Source organism: Passer domesticus, chromosome 9, assembly GCF_036417665.1.
Source record: "Passer domesticus isolate bPasDom1 chromosome 9, bPasDom1.hap1, whole genome shotgun sequence".
NCBI lineage: Eukaryota > Metazoa > Chordata > Aves > Passeriformes > Passeridae > Passer > Passer domesticus.
Window position 1 is genome coordinate 43,905,289 of NC_087482.1, and position 24,156 is coordinate 43,929,444.

Below are 24,156 nucleotides of genomic sequence, written 5' to 3' on the forward strand. Positions count from 1 at the left end.
TCTGTCACTGCCATCATAAAAGTTTTTCAGTAGTTCCTGCAGGAGGAATAGATCCTAAAAGCTGTTTGGCAACCTGGTAGCAATTAGGCAAATATCCCCAAATGGCTCCTCCATGATTTCAGTGGAAGAAAGAGAGGAAGCAAGAATTACTCCCATGGTTCTGAGTTTCCTGCAAGTGCTGCAGTTAAGCCCAGGGAAATGCAGATTTTTCCCAGTGGAGGGGTTGTGGATCCCACACAGCTCCCCCCAGGCTGGGGCTGCTCCTCAGAGCTTGGCAGTTTCTGGAAGCCTTTGGTGCTCAAGCTTCTGCTTATCTGTGCCTCTTTTTGGGGTTTTAATTGGAGCTTTTAAGGGCTTTTTTATGTAACCTCTGTTTGGGAAAAGCAAACCCCAAACAGCCACCCCAAAAGCCCCATTCAGGCTGTGCCTGTGAGTATAAAATGCTGAGTGGAAATGTGCCCTCAATCAAAAATTATCCCATCCCAATATCAGTGACCCACATTATTCATTCACTATTATTTATAAAGTTCTATTTTCTGTACTTCACTCAATCCAAACACCCAAAAGGTCCAAAAGCCTTTTAATTTTGGGGGGGAAAAAGTAATTTTCCAAAGAAGTGAATGCACAATTAGAGAAATGTGAAAATTGGCATCACATCAACGGAGACATTTCCCAGCAGCATCTTTATCTGCTGACTCGTGTCTGCTGCAGCCCAAACCAGATAAAATCTAAGAACTGATTAGGCTTGTGACAACCTGCTGCTTGCTTTGGGCTGGTTTTCAGGTATTTCCTTTGGAAATCATCTGCAGCGATCAAAGGTCTTTGAAAATTAGGGAATAAAATTGGGGTGAGCTCCCCCAAATCCTCATTTTAGGCTGTGCCTGCACACACCCATCACATTTTCTTGTGGGTCACTGCAGATAAACCAGACTACTCATCCCAGAAAATGCTTCTGTTAAACAATGTTAAAAAAATTTCTCTGCTTAGTTTCAGACCATATTAGTGAGTGTCAAATGCTCCAATAATGGATATAAATCCCCCGTGCAGCTCCTGCTCTGTTGCTGCTAAGAGGTGTTTGTGCTGTGCTGGTGGTGCTGCTTTTTCCACTCAGATTTTAATTCACAGCCTTAAGTCTTAATGTTGGTGTTCCACGATGCCTCAGGACCTAAAAATCAAACAGGGAGGAAAAGATGTGCAATGGAATCTGGATTTTTGAACACGGGTTTTGAGGAATATGCCCAGTGAATATTAAACAAGTGGCTCAAACTCCCAGGAAATCTCACTCACCTGAGCTGTTTTCTCTTCCTTGGCATTTATTTTCCTTTTTTCCCTGCACTGGGATTTTTTCTGCTGTAAAGGTACCCTGGAAAGTGCAGGTTGGTGATGGTTTTTTAGAGATTTTTTTTTCAAAAGTAAATTAACAGAGCAAGCTGAGGTTTTCCTGAGGAGATTTTTGTCATTGCAGGGAGCTGGGCTGTGTTTTTGTCTTGGTCTGTGCCAGGTGAGAGGAAGTGTGACCATGTAGCTCAGTGAAAGTGTCACCAACTGCTCTGCAGTTCATGGAACTTCCTGACTTGGAAGGGATCCACAAGGTCATCAAAGTCCAACTTCTGCCCCTGCATAGGACAGCCCCCAAAATCACACCCTATTCTGAAATAGTGCACTGGGCATTAAATCTTTACCTGGATTTATTTGGACTTTGTTGAATTTTATTTTTTTTCCTCTGGCCAGGGGTGTTTATTAAAATTAGCTGCTGGAAACCCATGGTGATTTCATTAATTAACACCTAGCAGGGAATTCCAGCCTGCCTGCTGGGAGGAGGGAGTCCAGCCATGGGAGCAGAACAGGGAATTCTTAATTATCCCATCCCAGGCTGTGGTTGGGTCCATTTGGTTCTGACACATTTTACCTCAGAACAAATGTGAGAAAGGAAACGGCACTTTCAGATTTGATATCCAAGTCAAGCCAGGATGTAATTCCACCCATCAGGGAGGAGGCATTTCCCTGGCCCCGTGGATCCAAGGTTGCAGATTAAAGGAAGAAGGGAGGGATGGGTCTTGCTGAAAAAGTTGTGCAGTTTTGACTGTGCCTAAGATTAAATTAATAAAATCAGCTCTTCCTAAATAATGGGGAAAAAAACCCTCTATCCTTCCTCCCAAGGGAACTGTTTGGATTCCCAGAGCAGCATAATATTGATAGGTTTTTTTCTAATTTACTTATACACACACACACAACATGCACACATACCTATAAATACATACATATATATATAATTTTAATGACATTATCAAGAACCTGCAGGAACAGCCCCAGCTTCCCTCTGTCAAAATTAGGGGATCCAATCTCCAGAAACCCTCGTGGCTCTGCACTCCAGCAGGATAAATGTACAGCACTGGGCATCAAAGCCCTGCTGGGGCTGGATCTGTAGGAAGAGCAGAATTAGGAATCAAATAAGAAAATTACTTTCCCCCTCTGGATAAAATTGTGAGCCCATGTGTAAAGAAATTTTAAAACCTTTGTTGTAACTCTCACCTTAAATGGATCTAATTAGCAAATGATTTAATGATTTTTTTAAATGATGGATATTTTTTCTGCTGTGTTGATGTTGCACAAATTCCAGTGAGTAGCTCTTTTCCTGTTAACTGCTTCCATTGGCTGAATGCTTCAATCCAGTGCACAAGAGATTTTCATCAAAGTTTTCAGGCCAATATTATTTTTGACATGAAAGCAAATAGTAGCACAATCTTTCTATATATATATTTTAAAAAAAAGGTGGGGTTTTTAAACAACGACTCCGTGTTTTGTAAAGAAAAGTTAGAATAACATTCACTGCTCCTTGAGCTTTTGAGAGGAAACCTCAGCATCATTTTTCACAGCCATTATTTAGCAGATGAGAAGTGTATTTAGGTTATTTTGTAAGAACAGATAGAGAGAAAGGAAATTCTTCATGGAGAATTCCCTTTGTTTGCCAATGGATCACACCCTCAGCTGCATCTCTGTCAGTGTTTATGACAAAAAATCAAGGTACAAACCACGCTGGAGTAGCAGGACATGTTTACATTGCAGCTCTGGATCTCTCATGTCAAATCTCAAGTGATCTGCACTGATTTGTTCTGTTTTCAGGCAGGAGCCCCTCGGGGGGTTTGAGCCAAAGCATTCTGTCTGTTCATTTTTTATTATTATGGTTCTGACTTTAAACAAGAGACTTTGTAATTTCATGAGAAAAAGATCAAAGCAAATGTGGTGTCACCATCACAATGTTACTTTTTTGGGAGCTAAATGTTAGTGTGCATTGATTAAAGTTTAGAAAACGTGTTGTACTGTAGTTGCTGTTTGTACCACGCAGATGTGCACGTACGGTTTGAAAAGATATTTTCATTTTACATGAAATACAACTTTGCTAATAAAAGTTTGACTTGATGTAATCTTCAAAAGCCTTGGCTGCAATCAGCAAGTTTCTTTTGTTTGATTTGGGGGTTTTCTTTGATTCTTTTTTCACTTGACACTGTTTCTTTCTGGGAATCTGATTGAATTGTGACTCACAGCCCTCTCTAGGCTGGGACATGTGGGTTTTTTTTTTTTTTTTGGTTTCATACCAAGGTTGAGCTGCCCTTGGCTTTCACTGGGGTTTTTTGGACACCATGGATCATCAGCCCTGTAGATATGACACCAAAGCAGGATGAATTTAATTCCTCACTGATTCCATGAGATCCTCTCCTGACCCAAACTATCACCCTACATATTGTTAGCATCTCTCACAAGCTTTACTCACGCTGTTAGCAGCACAAAACCTCCCAGCACAGAGTTTCTACTCCTCTTCATTAAAGATCACCACAATATTGGTAATCTTATCAATATCCAGGCTCACACTCACCAAATAATACCTTGTTTTGTTGGGTTTTGGGGGAAAACTACACTTGTGCCTAAAGTCTGAAATCTATATGTATTCATTTTATGGGAATTTAGCAAATGGGTTTTGTTTGCCAAGTAAAATACTTTGGTTCTTTTGTTACTCCCTCCCCTCTCCCCATCACCAATAATGTTCCAGGATTAATTCTACTCTGTCTGCCCATGGGGAAGGCTCTTCAGGTGAGCACAAATTCACCCTCCTGATACCTGGAACAGTCAAAGTGAGGACTCAATAACAGACAGCAGGCAAACCATGGCAACTGATATTGCTGAAAAATCAATTTTTAATGTATTTAACAGGAATCTGAAAGATCTGGTTGATGCTCAAGGGAATCACCCTTGATGCTGGCATGGCTTCTGTGCTACTGAGTGTATTCCATTAATTCTGTGCTATTTTGAGTGTATTTCACTGTATTTCAGTGAAAGAAATTGTCCCTCTTTTTTTGTCACGTGTTTTTAGCTGCTTCTCTTCAGCAGGAAGGCTTCAGGACTTTTTTAATGCATTCTTCACCTGCAAGAACTCAATACCCTGAGTGGGAATGCAGGCCTGTGCTAACAGGCATTCACCTTTCAGGGAGGCATCAAGGGCATCCCAAGAAGGTTTTATTATAATTCATATCCTGGAATAACGAGATTTACACTTTTCTCAATAGCAAAATGGGGAGGAGAAAGTCCTACAATCATGTGCTTCATTGGAGTGAGACTAAAGGTGCTACTGCCACCAGCAGGTGTGTGGGAGCAGATGTCACAGAAGTTTAAGGAAAAAATATGGGATAAAATTCAATTTACATGAAACATGCATTTAAAAATATTCCTAGACTATTTAAAATGAGAGGGAAGTAACTTCCAGTGGTGCAGGAGCTCTGGTTAATTATGTATCATTTTGAAAATGTTTGATGTTTTGCTTTTGGGACAAAGTTGTCATTATTAGATCTGGTTTGGGGGCAGAGCATTCCTTCTAATGCTCAAACATTTCACTCTGTTCACAAGGAAATGTCATCACTTCTCCACTTCAGCATCTGTTCATCAGCTGGGAAGGCAGAGGAGTCCCTCAGGGAAACACCAGCATTTCCCTCTGCTGAAATGTCTGAGCTCTGCACATTTCTAAGCCTCATTTAACAAGGCTTGGGTGGTTTTTTTACTGTGCTTGAAGCCCACATGATGTGGCTAAACCCACCCAGGAGAGCTGGAGCCCCACCCCATGCCCTGGATGTAGAAATGGGCATTTCTGTACAAAAAACACCACTCTCTTCATTTCAGGTTTTATTTTTCCTGAAGAGTTTGTACTTCTGTGTTTCATATCCCTCCCAGCCCGCGGTTACAGCATGTTCTTCACCATTGGTTTGGAATGTTTGGGCAGGAATATCTCAAACCAGAAAATAAGCAGAAGTACCTTGACTTTGGGTGGGTTTTTTTTGGGAGTCCCAAAACTTGTTTGTAGTAGTTTTATTGACTTAAAACTCTAAAAATGGATGGTTTTGGTGGCTGTGCTTCACCTGGCATGGGGGTGAGAAGCAGGGATGTGAGGAGGAGTGGGAGAAGGGGCAGCTGTGGCTGGACAGGATCAGAGCTGGATCATTCCCAACCACTCCTGCATGAAATGAGCTGCAGGAGGAACCTCTTTCTAATTATCCTGGTGGCAAATCAGCTCTTCCTTCCAGTTTGGGATGGAATTACCTTCGTGGCTGAGGAGTGACTTTCCCCCAGCTCTGGAATGGGGAAACTCTGCCCTACTGGTGTTGCAGCTCCTCCTGTAAGAACAGGAGCAGAGGCTGTGGCTCCCACACCTTTCCTGGGCTGGGATGGAGCTGCTGGAACCCCATGGAAAGATGGACCAGGTGAGAACAACCAGCAGTGGGAACAGGGGTTTGGTGCTGCTTTGCCTGGAAGAGGATGTCAGAAGCCCCTGCTGAGGAGATTTGGGGGGCTGTGATCCCTCCCAGGGGCTGTGCTGTCCCAGGGCTGGTTTTTCCCATTTTTCCCATGGCTGCTCTGCTGTCTTTCTTCTGGAATGTTTAAGGTTGTTTATTTTGTCCCTGCAGCAGCCAGGCTGCCTCCCCTGCACAAGCTTGGTTGTTTTCTTCCCCCTCCTGACTATCAGGATTTATCTGTGTTGGTCCCTCAACTCCTCCATTCGTGGGCTTGGAAAAGTTCCAGCCTATTATTTGTCTGTGCTGTGTTGAGGTTTCTTCTTCCTCATGCATGTTTTTCATAACCTGTAAGCTCCCTCATCTCTTTGGGAAGTTGTATTTCATTGACAGCTGCACCTGGGATTTTGAATTTAGCATGGATTGAGGTGTCTGAGCTTCCAGCCTTTTTGGTACTTCAAAAAAAAAATATATATATATATACAGTTTTTTTAAAAAAACACAATTTGTCCAAAGAAATTCCCATTTGCTCCTCTGGGTGATGAAGAGAAGATCTGGGCATGAGTCCAGGCCCTCCCCAGTGTGTTATTGGTGTGGGACCTGCCTGAGCCAGGTCCTGGGCTGGGATTTGACCTGGGAATTGCTGGTGCTGCTCCCTCCTGTGCATCTCTGCAGGGGAATGGACACATGAGGCTGCTGCTGCTTTGAAATGAGGTTTTTTTTCATTATTATTTATTAAATAATGAAAAGCATAAATGCAGTTTCTAATAAAAATCACCTTGCTATGTGTAAGCCTTTATGACTTCAGGCAGGCAACGTTCCGAGCATTTATTTTCCTCTAAGTGGCAATTTATATGAAACATGCATTAAAAAAATATTCCTGAACTATTTAAAATGAGAGTGGAGTAACAACTTCCAGTGGTGCAGGAGCTCTGGTTAATTATTTATCATTTTGAAAAGTACATTTTCCAAGCTCAGCATGGAGCCCAGAGGCCACTAAGTAAATAAATTTGCATAAAATGCAGTGAAATCAGATCATTTGACACAGTAATTCACCTAATTTAAAAAAAATAAAAAAAGTCTTGAGGAAAAAGAGTGTCAGCAGAGGGATATGGAAGTGGCAGTGACAAATGGAGTGGGAATAGCTCTGGAATACTGAGATGTGGGAGAGCACCATGGAAGCTGCTAAATCCACTTGTTTTCATTGTTACCTCATCAGGATGAGTTGAGGAGGAAACTGTCTCCTGGAAATATTTTCTTTGTTTCATTTCTCACAACCACCAGTTGTTGAGAACTTAACATTTACTGGTTGGTTTCTTGGAAAATATTTACTGAAAACCCAAAACTCTTCACTTTTTAGTGCATTTTTTAATGACTCCAAGGCTGCAGATTATTTCCTGTCCCAAGGCCTCTTAGCTGCCAGGTTTTATTCATTTTTCTGAGGGTTTTTTTCTGGGTGTTTTTTTCTTCTGCTGGGCTCAGTCACTCTCCTGCCAAGGTTTTCACTCTCCCAGGACAGCAGCATCTCCTTGGCTTTACCTGGATTTTCTGAACTGGAGTCCCAGAATGACAGAATTAAGAATAAGAAGAAGAATTCAAGTAGTGTGCTTTCAGATTATTTCAATAAGGAGAAAATAGAACTACAGCCTACCTCAAGGAATAAAGGTCATCAAGTTTAGTCTGATTTATTGAGAGTTTTACATTGCAGATCACACCTTTTTAAAAGAAATAGTTACAAAACCTCTTCTTTTTGGCTATATAATGCTGTGGGGGAATGGAAGAACAATGTGCTAATTCTGTAAATATTCAGGATTGTTACTCTCTCATTGACTCTTTCAAGATTGAATATTTGAAAAGCCCATATTTGGGCTCGTTTTGGAAAAACTCATAAAAATACACATTTCTCAGCCCTATTCTGAGTTTAAATTTCTCCACATCTCTCCTTGCTGAATATTAATTTTTTTCTCTGCCATTGAAGTTTGCAGTTAAGGAAACTTGCAGTTCCATGGGCTCATCAGCCACTTCTCAGCTCCCATTGTACCTGGAGCTTTGTGTCAGCCTGAGCTGAGCCCATTTCTTCTTCCAATCAAGATAATAACTGCAGAGAACCAAAGGGTTTTGCTGCCATTGAAAATGCAGACTAATTCTTGCCATAATTATCAAGTCTTTAACTGGTAATTGCACACTGTTCCCATCTATCTGCTGTCAGATTTATTTCTGTAATTGACCTCCTGGTCCAGGAATCAGAGACAGCCTTTGATTATTGGTTCAATTAGTCTTAGACCATCATGGGTTTTTCTTTCTTCTTTTATTTTTAAGGTATTTTAGCTCTCCAGCCCATCAAAAGAAGTGTAAAAGATGTCACTGAATATTTCTTACCTTTATCACCATTAGTACCTGCTGAGTCTCATTTTATTCAGCCTGCACAGACACATTGAGGAGGGGTTTGATGAGAAAGGATTGACTTTGTGCTTTTTCTTACTTTTAGCCTTTAGGGACGCCTTTTTGGGGACAAGGAAATGTTTTTCCTGTGGTTGTGGTGTTGAGCTGCTGTATCCCCAGTGCTCCCCACCTGATGTGTTTGTGTGGAGTTTGAGAATTGAGGGAAGTGGTGGGAGCAGCCCAAGCCATCTCTGAGAGCTGGCCTTCAGTCAATCCATTCATTAGATTATTGAAATGTCATAAGGAGCCAGGGAATTCAGAGTTCCCCCTCTCTAACTTCACCACTGCATCAGTTACCAAATAAATGGAATTTTTTTCTTTTCCCCCGTACAAAACAACAAGCTTAGCTGCTTCCCTGAGACTATTCATTTTCACCACATCAGGAACTTATTAATTCTTGATGAGAATTCAAGCATTAATCAATTCTTGATTGAATTCTCCCCAGAGGGAAAGAGGAGAAACTGGGCCAGATTTGCCTTTTGGCTGCTTTGAGTTGTGTCTGTGACTGAGCACATATGGAGCACTGGGATAATCAGTCTGCTCCATATCAAACACATCTCCAGAGCTGATAGGGCACTCTGAATTCAATCTCCATGCACAGGTGAGGAAAAAGGGGCCAGAGACCTTTTGCAAAAATGCTTTAAAATCTTAAGATAAAAGTGATTTATGAGTGTTGCTGATGTTTTCTCCCTCATTCCTGAAAAAAACCAAAACGCAAACATATAATCTTATGAAAAATAGGTCAAAACAGCCCAAGAAAATGTTTGGCCTGTTAATTGCAGGAGAGAAGGAGTCATGGTGGTGGCAGTGCAATCCCAGAATGGTTTGGATTGGAAGGACCTTAAAGCTCATCTCATTGCCACCATGCCATGACACCTTCCACTGTCCCAAGGTGTTCCAGGCCCTGTCCAGCCTGGCCTTGGGCACTGCCAGGGATCCAGGGGCAGCCCCAGCAGTGCAAGGAGCCTCCTCAGTGTGTGGAACCCTCAAGGCCAGTCCCCAGCTCCAGCCCAGCCACTCCTCGTGGTCCAACTCTGGAGCTTCTGGCAGCAGAGCAGCCACCAGCTGCTCCCCGAGCTCAGGCTGTGAGGATGGGCTTGTGCTGCTCAGCTTCTTCCTTCCTCCCTCCTTCAGGCTGCTGCAGCTGAAAACGATTTCATTTTTATTCCTTCCAGCCTTGGAGGCCAGCCTTTGAAGGGCTGGTGCTGGGGGCAGTGCCCTCCCTGGTGTGACCCTGCTCCCTGGCTGGCTGCAGGGCGGGAGGGGTGCAGGAGCTCTGCTCCCAGACCCAAAGGAAAGGCATGATGGAGGAACCACTGAGGGAGCTGGGGGTGCTCCCCTGGAGAAAAGGAGACTCAGAGGTGCCCTCATCACTGTGCACAGCTCCTGAAAGGTGCCTGTGCTCAGCTGGGGCTGGGCTCTGTCTCCAGGCACTGACAGAACCAGAGCACACAGCCTGCAGCTGCACCAAGGGAAATTCAGGTTGGATATCAGGAAAAAGATTTTTACAGAAAAGGTGATGAAGTTCTAGAATGCTCTGCCCAGGGAGGTGGTGCAGTCACCATCCCTGGGTGTGTTTAACAAAGCCTGGATGTGGCACTGGGGGCCAGGGTTTAGCTGAGGTGTTGGGGCTGGGTTGTACTCGATCTCAGAAGTCTCTTCCAACCTGGTGATTCTGTGAATTCAGGCTCAGGAAGGATGGGAGCCTGGGACAAGGACTGAGATGCTGGGTACTGCCTCAGGGGTTGAGCAGAGAGCTGAGCTATCTCCAGCTCCAGCTGCTGGAAGGGCACAGAACTGGAGCAGCTTTTCAGCTCCTTTACTCTGATTTTTGGGTGTCTGAATTGCACAATGTGGTCCTGGCTGCCCTGAGCAAAGCAGAGGGAGTGGGGTCAGCTTTCAGCTCAGTGCTGGAGTGTGGGTGGGGGGTCAGAGCTGGAGGAGTGGAACGAGAACCTTGGTGGCCCAGGAAGGCACAGCTGCCCACAGCTCCATCCTGTCTGGTTTGGGGCTCAGAGTAATAGAATTCTCTGTTGTTATTTGAGATTTTCCCATGCTGGGCATCACCAGCAGTGCCAGGTGACAATGATGATAGATTCTGTAGAGGGTAATGGCAATGCAGGCTCTGGTTTCAGCTGTGAATGGCTCTAGGGGATTTAAATGGGTAAAAAAGGGGAAATATTAAAATTTTCTCTTCAAAGACACTTCACACTCAAAGTGTTAAGGAAAATTCCCTGGCATACAATGGGATTGGGGGTTTATGGATTGCTGTCCTGCCTCCTAGGGAAAGACAGAACCTCTATTTCAACCAGCCTCAGCTGGGCAGGAAGGGTAGAAAACAGCTTTAAAAGGTCAGGAGGGGAATAAGGGAGCACTTAAGAGAAGATGTCAGCAATGAAATGGAGATTTATCAATTTGTCGTGGTTTGGCCCGGAAATGTGTTTTTGGAAAGGTCTAAGTCGGGCCAATCAGGGGCCAAATTCGAAATTGGCATTTAAGGTAGCCACTAAGGGTTTGGGTACGCCTCTGAGAACACACGGGGGTTAAAAGCAGGAGATTCCCAGAGAACTTCCTCTTTGGGAATCCGGCGTTGGTGAGTAGAGTCTGGCCTCTCCCCTGCCCAGCTGCGCCTGGGTGGGGGAGGGGGAGGCCATGATGGGGAGGAGGCCGGGAGCCCCAAAAGGTGCAGAGGTGGAGGAGAACATGCAGGGGTGGAAGAGACTTGGGATGTCTGGGCAGCCCCCCCGGAGAGAGGGACAGAAATTGTGCTGGCAGTTCAGCCGGCCAGAAGCGGGGGATGCGGCGAGAGAGGTGCCCAGCTGCTGTGGGAGTCCTTGGGCAGGCAGAAGAAATTTTAACCCCTTTGTAGACTAATAGAAACCTTACAAATACTGAATCCTCCTGAATCAGGATGAGGTGAGAGAGAGATGAGAGATGGGCAAGCGTGAGGAAAGCTGGAAGAGAGAAGAATCCTGAGTGGAAGAGATGATGGAGTGGCCTTGGGCTGGACTCTTTCTTGTATAGCCATGGACAGACCCGTGTTTTTTTCCCTGTGACCCAGAGACTGTATTTGGGGGGAGGCAACACCCGGGAGTCAAGAGTGAAGCAGCGGCGTGAACAGAGACGGCTGAAGGGGGTGTGGGATGCCCTCTGTCTCCACGGAGAGGAAGATCTCTGTTCATGAGGCCCCTCGGCCCCAGGGGGTGAAATTTGGGGGGGACTGGTGTCCCAAGAGTTGAGAGACTGCTGTTTCTGGAAGTGGGTGGAGCATCTTTAAACGGGGAGCCCTAAAAGCAGTCCTGGCCCGTGTCCAGTGGTGAGAGCACTGGACATGGGGGGGAGAAGTCACGAGGGCCGATGTTCTTTGGGTGGGGCCATGGAGGACACGGAAGCACAGGAGGTTTCAATTGTGCTTCCGGGGGAGGCCCATGAGGCAAGGGGGGACTCCTCTCTCCCTGATGGATTTGAGGGTTGATAATTTGAGGGGTGGTGGATCTCTGGAGAAAAGGGAGGGGGAGGAGGAAGGTATCTGGAAGGTTTTCATTCTTAGTTTAGTATGTGTTCCTTTCTAAATTTGTAATAAATAAAGTGTTATGTTTCTTTCCCTCCATCCCCGAATGAGAGCCTGCTTTGTTCTGTTCCCGGGTCACATCTCACAGCCACCATTTTGAAAATATACCCTTCATGGGGGCCCTGGCATTGTGCCAGGGTCAAACCATGACATTTTTGGTTCCCTGACCGGGAAATCGAGAGTTTTAAGTAAGTAATGAGATGAAAGCTGCGAGATGGACCAAAGGGAATAAGAGCAAAGCACGTATTGGGTAATAAATAGGTTGATGATAAAATCTGGGGATGGAGGTTTGGTGTATGTCATTGTTGTATGTAGAAGTATGTTGAATGTAATTTTAGTAATATTTTAGAATGAAATGTGTGTTCTCAGAGGCGAGAGGTGGAATGTCGTGGTTTGGCCCGGAAATGTGTTTTTGGAAAGGTCTAAGTCGGGCCAATCAGGGGCCAAATTCGAAATTGGCATTTAAGGTAGCCACTAAGGGTTTGGGTACGCCTCTGAGAACACACGGGGGTTAAAAGCAGGAGATTCCCAGAGAACTTCCTCTTTGGGAATCCGGCGTTGGTGAGTAGAGTCTGGCCTCTCCCCTGCCCAGCTGCGCCTGGGTGGGGGAGGGGGAGGCCATGATGGGGAGGAGGCCGGGAGCCCCAAAAGGTGCAGAGGTGGAGGAGAACATGCAGGGGTGGAAGAGACTTGGGATGTCTGGGCAGCCCCCCCGGAGAGAGGGACAGAAATTGTGCTGGCAGTTCAGCCGGCCAGAAGCGGGGGATGCGGCGAGAGAGGTGCCCAGCTGCTGTGGGAGTCCTTGGGCAGGCAGAAGAAATTTTAACCCCTTTGTAGACTAATAGAAACCTTACAAATACTGAATCCTCCTGAATCAGGATGAGGTGAGAGAGAGATGAGAGATGGGCAAGCGTGAGGAAAGCTGGAAGAGAGAAGAATCCTGAGTGGAAGAGATGATGGAGTGGCCTTGGGCTGGACTCTTTCTTGTATAGCCATGGACAGACCCGTGTTTTTTTCCCTGTGACCCAGAGACTGTATTTGGGGGGAGGCAACACCCGGGAGTCAAGAGTGAAGCAGCGGCGTGAACAGAGACGGCTGAAGGGGGTGTGGGATGCCCTCTGTCTCCACGGAGAGGAAGATCTCTGTTCATGAGGCCCCTCGGCCCCAGGGGGTGAAATTTGGGGGGGACTGGTGTCCCAAGAGTTGAGAGACTGCTGTTTCTGGAAGTGGGTGGAGCATCTTTAAACGGGGAGCCCTAAAAGCAGTCCTGGCCCGTGTCCAGTGGTGAGAGCACTGGACATGGGGGGGAGAAGTCACGAGGGCCGATGTTCTTTGGGTGGGGCCATGGAGGACACGGAAGCACAGGAGGTTTCAATTGTGCTTCCGGGGGAGGCCCATGAGGCAAGGGGGGACTCCTCTCTCCCTGATGGATTTGAGGGTTGATAATTTGAGGGGTGGTGGATCTCTGGAGAAAAGGGAGGGGGAGGAGGAAGGTATCTGGAAGGTTTTCATTCTTAGTTTAGTATGTGTTCCTTTCTAAATTTGTAATAAATAAAGTGTTATGTTTCTTTCCCTCCATCCCCGAATGAGAGCCTGCTTTGTTCTGTTCCCGGGTCACATCTCACAGCCACCATTTTGAAAATATACCCTTCATGGGGGCCCTGGCATTGTGCCAGGGTCAAACCATGACACAATTCTAGTGACCTGTATAAACAGATGAAAGGAGTTGTATCTGGTCACTTAAAACCATGTAAATTTAATTAAATTGGAATTGCTTGCAGGAAAGAGAGAGTATTGAATATCACAATTAGTGGCTCTTTGTGCCCTTTTGGGAGCAGCAAGAAGGAAGCAGGCCCAGGGAAATGGCACTTGGAGCAGCCTGCAGTGCCCTTGTCAGTCCCAGGCAATTACAAATAATTAATACAAATGAGCCATCAGCATTCCATGTCAGCTTTCTGCTAGCTGGAATACAGGATGGGGCACTTGGCCATGGCTGCTGGGAAATAATCCCCACAGGATGTTCTTTATTTTGGTTTTGCAAGGTGGAAGGAGCTGGTCCTCGGGGAAGGACCATGGAATTTTTGGGAAGCCAACAGAGGTCTGGAGCAGCTGGTGGGAGATTGCCCTGAGTGTCTCCTAAAAACTCTGGTTGATATTTCCCTAATTCAAGGTGCATCACATCCATCAGGATGGAGCTCTAGATTAGATCCCATCTCCACAGCAAGACAGTAATTGATCAATGCATGGAAAATTAGTGGCTGCTCGCTTTGATTGCGTCTGGTTCCTGCTAAGAGGGAAAAAAAAAAATCTCTATTTACTCTTCTCCAAAAGATCCAATTTCACACTGAGGAAAACAATCCAACTCCCCTGATTCCCTCAGCTCTCTCCTGTCCCTGGCAAAATATTCTGTAAATGGTAAGTGGGGTGATCAGGAGCCCATGGCAGGGAATGGAAGTGAGGAGTTGGGCAAGCCTGAAAATACAGAGCATGAAAACAAAGTATGATCAGCGAGTTTAAATTTATTAAATAATGTTCTTAAAGTGTGATAGGAGAGAACAGAAGAGCACCAGCCCATTTTCAGGTGGACCCAGGGCTGCTGGTGCCTCTGTCCTGTCCCTGGGAAGGGAGGAGGATGCTGCTGCCTCACAGGAGGGAATAATTGATCTCCCAGCAGTGATTAAGAGGCAGTTAAACAGCAGCTCCTCTCATCAGACTCTGTTAAATCAGTAAGTCTGCCTAACTGGCACCTAAAATTTTTAAGAGCCATCTGAGCTGCTCTTTGGATCGTTAATGTTTATTTTTAATAAGTCCTGGCTCGCAGGGAAGTTCCAATAGGCTGGGAGAAAGCTCGTGCTCTGCCATTATTTAAAGAGGGTAAATGGGCTGACCTGAGTAATTACAAGGCTGTCAGATGAGTGTGCAATCAATACGTGTTTGATAGCACCAAATGTAAGGTCATCTATCCAGGAGTAATGAATGGAGCTGGTGCAGGCAGGAGAGGAGATCTTATCCCGAGGAGCAGCACAGAGCAACAGGAGAATGCTGAGCAGGGCAGGGGAGAATCCCTCACTCTGGCACGGGGATCTCCATGAGGGGATGCTGCTGGCCTGGATTTGTGTCTGCAGGTCATGAGGACATGTGGAAATTCACCAGAATGGTGAAAGATTTTCCAGTCCACCATACAAAATTGGAGATGGCTTAAGCCACAGAGGAAGGGTTTTATTCATTTTATTTTCTCTTCAAAAAACTCATGAGCTTCATGGTTTTAAAGCAACCATCAAAACCTTGTGCTGTCTCTATATTTCTCCAGGTTCATTCCTTATTTAATTGACAGAATTACAGAATTCACAGAATGACCAGGTTGGAAGAGACCTTAAATATCACTGAGACCAACCCAACCCCAACAGCTCAACTAAACCATGGCACTGTGTGCCACATTGGTGACACCAATATCTGCCCTGGTTTTCCCCTTTAACTGGCTGCTGGATCTTCTGAATAAAATTGCTGTTGGATTTTGGGGGCTTGGACTGTGCATTACCAATGCAATTTGCACATTAATGTTGGGTTTGTAAATGGTTTGTGTTTCAAAGAAACTGCCAATGCCTTTATGAATGAAAAAGACATTAAAATCCTATAGTCCAGTAGGAACTGAGTGTGGAAGGGCTTCTGCAGAGCAGCTGGATCTTCTTGGGTACTCCCACCCTGATGTCCCCCCAGGAGTTAAGGAAATGTGGAAATAAATGGTGTGGGGGGAATAAAGCTGCTTTTGACAAATTTCCCTGTTAAAACCTATATTTTAAAGTATTTTTTGACTTTTATTTAAGATCTGTTTTTCAGGGTTTAAATGACAACTTCTGTTTGGAATTTAAATCCATCTTTTGGAAAAAGAAGCCTAAATGAAGTCCATCAAATGATTCACTGGGGGAAAATTCCAGGCTGCAATGTTTGCAGTAGAACTTCCCTGCTCCATTTTCCCCTCTTCCCCCAGGTTAAGATTTTAACCTTTCATTTCATTCCTCGGCAGCTGAAATTTGTTATTGATATTTCTCCCAAACTAGCCCAATATTTATGTCCTAGACCTAGCTAGGAGTAAAAACCACTCTGTGAGGTGGAAGTCGCTGGGAGCAGCAGGGATGTGGATCTCTGGATGAGGGAACAGCTCCTAAAGGCTTTGCCAAACTTTTCCTCCCTCCCCTGCTATGCTGGGCTCGCATCTGCTGCAGCCTCTAGGATATATTGGCTTCCAAAAATTCCCTTTTCAGACTCTCTTTTGACTCTTTCTTTCCCTCCCATCCTAATTCCAGTTTTCCCCCTCTTCAGGGAAATAATCCTTTTAAGCTTCCTCATTTTATTCATAGTAAGGATATTAAAATATTTGTGGGGTTCCTTTATGTGGGATAATTCTCTGAGGAGGGTCCAAGGATTGGGAGTTTGGTTTGGCTCCTCCTCCTGCCTGGTAAATCAATTTCTGCTCATTTCAAGTTAATCAGCCTGATTATCAATATTTCACCAGCAAGTAAATGGAATTCTATTGATTTGGGTGGAGCCAAGTCAGATTTCTAAGTTAACTTTTAATCCACAGGATCCAACTCAATGGGATACAACTGGCAGGATAATATCACTTTTTAATCCAAAGCCATTATCAAACACCTTTGTTCTTTTTCTGAGTACTCACCACCCTACAAATCTTATTTTAATGTTTTTCTCAGTGTGCTCTGTAGCTCTTTAGTGTTAAAATTAAGAAAACAAGCATTCTTTTAATTATCTAACAGTGGTTGGTTTGTTGGCTTGGTTTTGTAATGAGTGTTTCTTTGTTCTTATCACTAAAAAACCTCTGCCAAAAGTCAGTGCCTTAGCAACTGCAGCATTTCCCAATGAGGCCAGCAACATTCAGGGTTATTTTTGGTGAGAATTTTCTCAAATAATGGTTACTGTGGACAAAAAAAAAAAAAAAATCGCTGATCAGCTGACAGATTGTCCTCAGTTTCCAAGTCCTAATAAAGAGAAAATGTACTCTTTATCTCTTAATATTTCCAAATGTGATTTCCACAACTGGGCAAACACAGGATCAGTGAGCACACATCACACTTTTTGTGAAACATATGGAAAGCACTTTTTATAGGGTTTCTAATGAAGTCTTTGTAATATGTCCATATTTTTGAGTATTGTCTGGGTGTTTTTTCGTTGGTGTTTGTGCAATAATACATGAGCTGGTAAATGGCTGTGAATTCCAAGGAGCTGTAATTTTATTTAAGAATTCTGGTTTCCCCTTGAGTGACTTGGGAGGCAATTTTATCGGCAACTGAATATGGAACTTTGATCATGCAACCTGGTTTAGTTTTGTTTATTTGTTTGTTTGGGGTTCTATTTATCCTTATGGAGATTTACAACTTGGTGAAATGAATAAAATATAATTATTTCCCAGGGTGCGTTGATCATCAGGAAGGGATTTCTAAGGAATGTCAATCCTGCAGCATCTCTGTGGTGTTGCCTGTGGGACTGTGACATTTTAGAGCTCTAAATTGGAGACCAGGAGTGGAGGATTTTCTGTGTCCTGGCCACCAGCAGCATGTCCCACCACGGGCCCTCTGCTGCTTGCTGGGATGGGCTGGGGGTCTCTGCTGTGCTGGAATGATCAAACTCATGGTCTACTTCAGCCAGGAAAAAGCTGAGAAAGAAATGTGGCATTAAAAAGAGACAGAGCAAAGCCTCCCTGGGCCGGGACGCTGCGGATCAAAGCACACTCAGGGACGTGAGCTCGGCTCCAAGGCTCCAGCCACAGCTCTCATTTATCCATTAATATATTCCTTCTGTTTCCTGCTCTACTGCTTATTATTTCTGTTGCCCGTTTTCCCTAGGAGGTGGTCATTGTTTCATGGGGGTCATTGTTTCATGGGGGTCATTATTTCAGGGCCCTGCCCCAGTCATTATCAATTGATGGCATCGTTTCATGTTCTTCACACAAGAATTCCAGTCAGGATCTCTGTCCTGCAACTCCTGCTTGTGGCCAACACAACAGCAGTGAGGGGCAAGGTGTGAAAGCAGCTTTAGGATTTTTGTGGGGTTTCAGTCCAGTCACTTCCCCAAGCTGTGTTCTCCAGCATCCCATGGATGCTGTGGCACAGATAAAATGATGACACCACCTGAATTTTGGGGTGTTTCACCTCTATGGTCTGGGAGGATTTGCAGCCCAGGACACAGATTCCCAATCCATGCTCCCATGCAAATTAGGGGTTTTTTTGGAGAGCCTTTTCCTGCTTTCCCTGGAGATGGAAGATTCTAGGGTTTTTTTTTACTGCCTGTGGACTGATCCTGCTGCCTCCTTCTCGTGAGACACTGGAAGCTGACCAAAAACCATTTCAGGCCATCCCAAGGTTCTAAAATGCCTCATGCAGAGAAAATATCTTTCCAATCATATCTTCAGAACAGCTCTTGGGTTTTTTGCATGATGCAGAGGTGTCATCACGAGGCTCAGCAATAATCTTAATATGGATTTAGAACCCCCAGATGCCAGACAGGGAGGAAGTTCCAGTTATGTGTTGCCAGCCCCTTGTTTCCAAGAGTTAACTGAGACCTGCAAAAGGAAATATTATTGATTAGCTTTCAGGGTAAAAAATTAGCTATGTTTGCCCGGATATGTTCGGCATCATTGTATATTGACTAAATGTATGAAAGATAGATAAGATACAACCATGATAGGCACATCTTGTCTGAAGCAATGGCCTTCATTAACTTGATTATTAAAGTGAACACATTAACACTGCAGCCCCTCTGCCTCCCTGTGTGAGCAGCAGCGTTTCAACCTTGTATTCACTGAGCTCTAATTCCAGTTTTCCAGTGATACAACCTTCAGGATAACATTTTCCATGCTCTTCTGAGAGACAGGGAAACAGAAGGAATGAAAACACAACCCCAAGCAATTTGGACCAAGCGTGAGGAAAACCTGTTTCCTTCACATGAATAATTAAGTTTATTTTCATCATTGGTTTGAAAAATGGGAAAATCACTTCATTTTCCAGATAACCTGATTGATCTGCTATTTGCAAGGTACTGCTTGAGATCCAAAAATGAACATTTAAGCAGCAGGGATGTTGTCACTGAAAGGAAAACAAGGATGTGCTCACCTTGTGGTTGGATTTGCTGTGCTGCACTGAGGTTGCCTGGGCCAGCTCCATTTATTCCAGACTTGGTGAGGAATTTGGCTAGTTGCTCTGATGAATTAAGGGCCCAAGAAGATGAAGTGCTTTAATCATAATTGCCTGTTCAAGAGCCAAACTACAAGGCAAGGATTTAATATCTTTAAGTGCAAGAGATAATAATAATGGCAAAAGTTACATTGTAAGGAGTAATTTCAGTTTCTAAAATAAGTCTCTGGAATAATACTCAACCAAGTAATTTGTGTAGCTACATAAATATTCCCTGTGTTCCTTAAAGCAGCTCTTTTTTTTCTCAAGTCTGCAAATTACCCTTTTATGAGATGCTGTACAAACTAACTACTATATCTATTCAGAGTATGATAATATCTCCTTGCCTTTGAATGAAATATTTGGCCCTTGAGGATATGCCAGTAGCTCTCCTCACAAAATACCTGGAAATTGAATGAGATCTGCAGCTTTATTATGTACATATAATACTGGAACCTGTGGGATTATGTGTAGTAACCTTATTTACAGAATCAGGAGATGTATTTGCAGAATATATTATAGGCTGGGAGTGCTCAGTAACACCTTCGTAACATCCTTTGCTTGTGTGGATTGATGTCAGAGAAATGCCAAAGGTCTTAGCTCAGAAAAAGGACAAGGGTCCCCAGTACAATCTGAGTATTTAAAGTGCAACATTTCAGAGTGGCAGGAATAATATCTTTACCTGACACAATAATAACAAATCAGTTTCTAAATCCCTTTGGTTCAAAATTCAAAGATCTTGTAAGAAAATGCAGCTTTTCTCCTATAAGAAAAGCTCATGGGTGCTGTGTCCACAGATACTCTTCTTTTGAAACTAGAATAGGGCCAGGAATTCTCAAGTATCAGAGAAACATTAGTGATCTCATACTTTAAATCCTTGAATTCAAAAGTGAAATTGATGAAAATACTGCATTTCTTCCAGAAGTGGATTCATTTACCTCTGGAAGCAGGACTCGCTCTGGTGAAGAAGCTTTTCCCCCCAATATGTGCAATTTCCCAACATGAACTCCACTTCCTTTGGAAGAAAGGAGGGGGAAAAAAATCAAACCCAAATAAGAAAATACCCATGTTTGGAAATCATGAGTTCCAAACTCTCAATTTTTTGGGAAGAAGCTGGGAAAATGTAGAAACACTCTCTTTTTAGGAGTGTGCACCTCAGCGACTCTGTGGGCATGAAATCCTTCTTGACCAAAATGTGGACATTAGAGCTTTGTAAAGCACTGCTGTGGTTTTAGCCATGATGTCAAAGGCCTTTACAGAAACTTCTGAGAAGTCAAAGTACAGGACAAACCAGTTTTATCTGAGTTGAAGGAAAACAGAGGTTTCCAAACTCTTTTTTCCCCCCCGATCCTCTTAGCAGTTCCTTCACAGATAAATAATTCCATTACATTGCTGTTTGAAACATGCAAGCATGATCACTTTGGTGGCTTCAGTCATTCTGTTTTTCTTTACTAAGCTGTTCTTTACAGGCTTTTTGAGGCACTGGAACAGAATCCATGTCCAATCAAACTGATCAGCATTTTTGGGCATGACTTTTCAATCACAGCATGATGTTCAGTCATTTAATGTAACTCTATACAGCAAAGCTGTTTGGATTATTCCCTAAAGATTATCTGCAGGATCTTCAGGAGCACTTTGGATAGCTCAGAAGTTTCAGCACTGTATATATATTTTTCATTACTTTCCTGCTGTTTCTGTAATGTTTCCAGAGTGTCATTGTTGGGTATGGTAACAGAAGAGTTTGCAGTTTACTTCACTGAGACAGCAATGCTGTCTAAGGTGAAATTAAAATAGACTTCACTTATTTGTGGAATTAATTATTAAAATGTGCTCAGCAATCACTCACATCAACTCTCTGCTTACAGGACTGTTTCTCCCCTCGTGCAAATACCACCAAAACAAAGAGAGGAGGTGCTGGGCTGCTCTGCATCAGTGAGGGCCAAACCTCCTCCTGCCTCTTGTATTATTTAAAATGTGCCTTTCATCAGTTATTCAGTGCAGTGCATTTGGGGGGACAAAGTAAACCTTGATTTGTTTACATCAGCATTTAAACCTGGACATATCAGTCTAAAATTAGGTTTTGACTATAATTTTCATTTGGTGCTTTCTAGTTGTCAGTTTCTGTGTTAGGCTCAACTCATGTGACTGGATTTTGGGTTTAGGCCTGATTGGGTTTCTGGTTCCCCATCTATATGGCTGGAGTGATTTAGGAAGAGTCATCAGGGAGTGCCTCCATGAGTCATGGAATGTTTTGGGATGGAAGGGACCTTAAAGATCACCCAGTGCCACCCTGCCATGGCAGGGACACCTCCCACTGTCCCAGGCTGCTCCACCCCAGTGTCCAGCCTGGCCTTGGGCACTGCCAGGGATCCAGGGGCAGCCACAGCTGCTCTAGGCACCCTGTGCCAGGGCCTCAGAACCCTCCCAGGGAGGGATTTATTCCCAATATCCCATCAAACCCTGCCCTCTGTCAGTGGGAGCCATTCCTTGTGTCCTGTCCCTCCATCCCCTGTCAATTGTCTCTCTCCATGTTCCCTGGGGTTCCTTCAGGCCCTGCAAGGCCACCTTGAGCTCAGCCCAAAGCTTCTCCTGTGCAGGTGAGCAATGCCAGCTGTGCCAGCCTTTGCTCCCAGCAGAGCTGCTCCATCCCCTGATCCCCTGGAGCCTCCTCTGGGCTCTGCAGCAGCTCCAGCTCCTCCCTGTGCTGGGCCAGGGCTGGGGCAGCTCTGCAGGTGGGCTCTCCCCTGGGAGGGGCAGGATCCCCCTTTCCTGCTGGGACCAGCCCAGGGCTCGGGGGGTTCTGGGGTCACACACCGCTGGGACGTGAAGCTGGCAAAAGGAACCTCACCAGAGCTTCCTGAGACTCAGCTTTGTTAAAAATCCCTGGAATGAATTTTGCCAGTGGCTCTCAGGAATCACATCTCCATCGCTCTGTGCCTTCATTTCACAGGAAGTGTCTGTGTGTGAGCACAGCCTAAAACTGAGGAATTTGGGAGTGGATGTGAAGCAGGACATTTAGGAGGCTCTGTGAAGGAACGAGGTTAAAGGTCTGAAGTTGTATTTTGTTTTCTGTTTTGAAAGAGATGATCTTTGAAATCTTTCCCATCAGTTCTCTCCACACTCCAATTTCAGTTTTATACCACCCCTCACTGTGCACGTCTTGGCAGGAAACTTGCCCATCTTGCAGAGCCTTGCGTGAATAATTCATGGCAGTGTCATGCTGATTCTCAAAAGGCTGGAATATATCTTTGGAGAAAATGTTTAATAAGATTCTTCCAAACAACACAAACTACAGCTTTGTATGAATTTTATGGGGTAGTAGCTCTCAAAAGGTTTTGCACGATCGAGGATTTAATGAACTGAAACCCCAAACATATGGTAGCCCCTTCTACCTATTTGTTTCCTGGGTTGAAGCATGGAGATGAAGCTGCTTAATTGGAGTCAGAAACTTGAATTTGCCACATCTGAAGGCACAGAGAGAAGTTTTAAGAAATAGGATACAGCTCTTATTTGGCTCCTTCTATTGACATCTTCATTTGGGGGATATTATATGACAATGATGGGGTATGAAACAGATTTTACACTTATTTTTTCTCAGCCAACAGAAAATATCACACAGCTCCTGCAAAAATACTGAAATTCTCCCAGCTGCATTGTGTCCCAGAAATTGTGTCCAACCAGGTGTCATTTAACCCAGCAAAGAGAGGAGCTGAAGTATTTGCAGTCTTTGGAAAGAAGGGTGAGTTCCACAACAAATTATGGATATCTGGGCCTTCCTGAGGCTGAGGGCTGTTTTGGCTGTTGGTTTTTGCTTTTGAAGACAACTTTAAAGCAGGCCTTGGTGATGTAAGAGGCTGGTCTGAAATGGGAAATACCTTGAAATATTTCTTTTTTTTTTTTTTTCCCAAGCTGTTTTAGAATTATTCCTGGTTTTGGTGGGTGCTATTTTGCCAGGAAAAAAAAATATAACAGCAAGCCCAAGAACCAGTCAGCGTAGTTAAAATACAACATCACATCGGTCTTGGTGTTTGTAGGAACATATTTCAGAATGCATTTGGCAGCTAAAAAATTGGGGTAAATATTTGGTGGTTTTTTTGAGGATGGGAGACCTCACAAGGGAAATATTGGTGGTATAGAATTGGTTCTCATTATTGAGATGTCCAGTTTAGGAAAGGATGGGGAGTCTTTTCTCCAAATTTTCTCCAGAGCTGTGGAGCTGACTGCCCAGGGAGCTGCAGAACTTCCATCCTTGGAGACTGTCAGAATTTAATTACAAAGAAACTGTACTTAACCCAGTAGAAAGAGCTTTACTGTGCATGGGGAAAATGTGATCTACTAAAGTCCCTTCCAACCATGATTTCTGTGAGTCTATGGGATTTTAATGGAAAGAATCATTTAGGATTTCAGTGAGACTTTGCATGGAAGGGATCACAGACCCAGGAGAAGGGCATAAATTACATCTCCATGGATTTCACTGGCAGGATTCCAGCAGAACTCCCTGGATCACTGCCTTACTGTGCACATGTGCCTGGTCCCCACCTCCAGGATCCAAAATATTTTCTGCTCAAACCCTGTGACTCAGACTCAAAAATCTGCACATTCATTCCTAGTGAAATATATTCCTACATGGATCTTGCACCTTGCATTGCCTTCCAGGGAGCTCATTTAAAGATTATATTGGTGATTGGTGGTTTTCAGTGCTGAAGTTGTTTTCTTAATCAGGATCTAACAGAACTCCTTAAACCAGCTGATTCTTTTTTTCTTTCTTGTAGTTGTCATTTAGTTGAAATTAATATTGTAATTGCTTTCTCTGGGGACTCTGTAACTTTGTGCACTCTCATTTAGGGAGAGAAATATGGATGATGGGTGACTAATGATGCTTAGTTAGGCATTTTTAAAAAATAAATACTGAATCTGTCAATCCGCTCCCTGTCAGAGAGAGAAGCAGCTCCTGTTTTCACACAGTATCTTCCTTGAGGGGATTCTGTCTTGGGAAGCACTGTAATAGTCAGAAGTGGATGGGATTTGACTTTTTTTTGGCAGTTTTCACCCTTTCCTTTACAAACACCCTTCCAGTTTTCCCATAACATTTATGAGGGCTGAGAGTGCATTGCTGCCAAAGAGAGAACGTCTTGCAGTGACAATGACCACAGCAAGACAAGTCCTTATCTTTCAATTTTAT

At 44.1% G+C, this 24,156-nt stretch overlaps 1 long non-coding RNA gene across 2 annotated transcripts in view; it reads left to right on the top strand.

Moving 5' to 3' along the window:
* The first annotated feature begins 5,402 nt into the window (after positions 1-5,402).
* LOC135308215 (uncharacterized) overlaps positions 5,403-24,156 on the top strand; it is a 28,462-nt gene continuing 9,708 nt past the window's right edge. For both annotated transcript variants that reach the window (XR_010368757.1, XR_010368758.1), the window contains exons 1-3: positions 5,403-5,747; positions 21,925-22,021; positions 22,573-22,713. This is a non-coding gene — a long non-coding RNA (uncharacterized LOC135308215). The remainder of the gene's footprint in view (positions 5,748-21,924; positions 22,022-22,572; positions 22,714-24,156) is intronic.